The sequence below is a fragment of the Austrofundulus limnaeus genome, unplaced genomic scaffold (assembly GCF_001266775.1).
Source record: "Austrofundulus limnaeus strain Quisiro unplaced genomic scaffold, Austrofundulus_limnaeus-1.0 Scaffold981, whole genome shotgun sequence".
Taxonomy (NCBI): domain Eukaryota; kingdom Metazoa; phylum Chordata; class Actinopteri; order Cyprinodontiformes; family Rivulidae; genus Austrofundulus; species Austrofundulus limnaeus.
In genome coordinates, this window is record NW_013953383.1 from 94,964 (window position 1) to 98,177 (window position 3,214).

Sequence of the window (3,214 nt, forward strand, 5' to 3'; positions counted from 1 at the left end):
GTCAGAGTTTGCACTACCTTTTTATTGTCAAATATAATATTTACCCAGCAATTTTTGCATGATAATTGCATTTATTTTACATTCTGTTTAATATTCATCAAGTTGAACAGATAATCCACACGAACCCCGCTACTTGGTATCGGTATCGGTGAGTACCTAAACTGAAGTACTCGTACTTGTACTCAGTCTTGAAAAAACTGGTATCAGGACACCCCTACAAAAGAGGGTAGATAAGTGGAGTAGTTATTGCTTAAATAACTGTTTAACCTCTGCTGTCTCACCCACTACTAAGTCTCAACCCACTGAAGACATTGATCTCTCTTCTGTACCAAGAGAATACCATGATTTCGCTCATGTTTTTAGCAAAACTCAGGCTTTGTCTCTGCCTCCTCACAGGCCCTATGACTGTTCCATAGAGTTATTATCTGGTGCCCCTCTCCCATCTAGTCGCCTCTACAACATCTCTGCACCTGAAACCGAGTCCATGAAAAATTACATTGAGGAGTCCTTAGCATCCGGTATCATTCGTCCTTCCACCTCCCCATTAGGTGCTAGTTTCTTTTTTCGTAGAGAAAAAAGACAAAAGCCTGAGACCTTGCATTGACTATCGGGGGTTAAATTAAATCACTGTTTAAAAATAAGTATCCTTTACCACTAACTGATTCAGTTCATCAACAACTCCACTCAGCCTCCATTTTTTCAAAACTGGATCTACGTAATGCATATCATTTGGTAAGGATTAAGGAGGGGGATACTGTTTTTTTAAGACACCTTTGGGACATTTTGAATATCTAGTGATGCCTTTTGGGCTCACCAATGCCCCAGCAGTCTTCCAATCCTTCATTAATGACATGCTACGTGATTTTCCGAACATTTTCGTCTTTGTCTACCTGGATGACATTCTCATCTACTCCAAGGACCCAACACATTCAACATGTTCGAGCTGTACTCCAGAGACTCCATGAGAACCAACTCTTCATAAAGGCCGAGAAATGTGAGTTTCATGTTTCTTCAGTATCATTTTTTAGGTTTCATTTTTGGACAAGGCTATTTTCAGACAGACCCTCAAAAAGTCAAGGCAGTGGCGGAGTAGCCCACCCCTACTGATCGACATCAACTCCGGCGCTTCCTAGGCTTTGCCACTTTTATCGGCGCTTCATCCAAGACTACAGTCGTGTAGCCGCACCGTTAACCCAAAGCACCTCAACTCAAGACCTTTGAGCGGAACGCACAAGCTGAATCTGCATTTGGTGAGTTAAAGAAAAMATTTATTTCTGCTCCCATATTACATCACCCAGTTCCAACTGAACAGGTCATTGTGGAGGTCGACGCCTCTGACACAGGTGTCGGGGCAGTATTATCACAAAGATCTCTGTCTGACAAGAAGATGCACCCCTGTGCTTACTTTTCCCGTAGACTTTCTCCTTCAGAACGCAACTATGACGTGGGAAACCGGGAACTGCTGGCAATCAAACTCGCACTCGAAGAATGGCGACACTGGTTAGAGGGAACTAAGTTACCATTCATTATCTGGACTGACCACAAAAATCTGGCTTATTTACAGACAGCTAAGAGATTANACCTGCAGAGAATCTCAACCCTCCTATCCCGGTCGCAGGGATTACTGGTGACAACATAACCAAGATTTCTCAAAAGGCAATAAATGTACAGGTGCTCATCTCTGGTAATCATCGAGAGTTTGGTGAGTTTTTTGTCTTCTCCTCACCCTCACCACAACTTATTTTAGGTTATCCTTGGCTTACAAAACATAACCCCGTGTTAAACTGGTCACAAAAGAGGGTAGATAAGTGGAGTAGTTATTGCATAAATGACTGTTTAACCTCTGCTGTCTCAACCCACTGAAGACATTGACCTCTCTTCTGTACCAAGAGAATACCATGATTTGACTCATGTTTTTAGCAAAACTCAGGTTTTGTCTCTGCCTCCTCACAGGCCCTATGACTGTTCCATAGAGTTATTATCTGGTGCCCGTCTCCCATCTAGTCGCCTCTACAACATCTCTGCACCTGAAACCGAGTCCATGAAAAATTACATTGAGGAGTCCTTAGCATCCGATATCATTCGTCCTTCCACCTCCCCCTTAGGTGCTGGTTTCTTTTTTGTAGAGAAAAAAGACAAAAGCCTGAGACCTTGCATTGACTATCGGGGTTTAAATCAGATCACTGATAAAAATAAGTATCCTTTACCACTAATTGATTCAGTTCATCAACAACTCCACTCAGCCTCCATTTTTTTCAAAACTGGATCTACGTAATGCATATCATTTGGTAAGGATTAAGGAMGGGGATGAGTGGAAGACTGCTTTTAAGACACCTTTGGGACATTTTGAATATCTGGTGATGCCTTTTGGGCTCACCAATGCCCCAGCAATCTTCCAATCCCTCATAAATGATGTGCTACGTGATTTTCTGAACATTTTCGTCTTTGTCTACCTGGATGACATTCTCATCTACTCCAAGGACCCAACACATTCAACATGTTCGAGCTGTACTCCAGAGACTCCATGAGAACCAACTCTTCGTAAAGGCCGAGAAATGTGAGTTTCATGTTTCTTCAGTATCATTTTTAGGTTTCATTTTTGGACAAGGCTATTTCCAGACAGACCCTCAAAAAGTCAAGGCAGCGGCAGAGTGGCCCACCCCTACTGATCGACGTCAACTCCAGCGCTTCCTAGGCTTTGCCAACTTTTATCGGCGCTTCATCCAAGACTACAGTCGTGTAGCCGCACCATTAACCCAATGCACCTCAACTCTTGAGACCTTTGAGTGGAACGCACAAGCTGAATCTGTATTTGGTGAGTTAAAGAAAAGATTTATTTCTGCTCCCATATTACATCACCCAGTTGCAACTGAACAGTTCATTGTGGAGGTCGACGCCTCTGACACAGGTGTCGGGGCAGTATTATCACAAAGATCTCTGTCTGACAAGAAGATGCACCCCTGCGCTTACTTTTCCCGTAGACTTTCTCCTTCAGAACGTAACTATGACGTGGGAAACCGGGAACTGGTGGCAATCAAACTTGCACTCGAAGAATGGCGACACTGGTTAGAGGGAACTAAGTTACCATTCATTATCTGGACTGACCACAAAAATCTGGCTTATTTACAGACAGCTAAGAGATTAAACCCTCGCCAAGCACGATGGTCTTTGTTTTTCACTTGATTCAACTTTACTATAACCTACCGACCTGGCT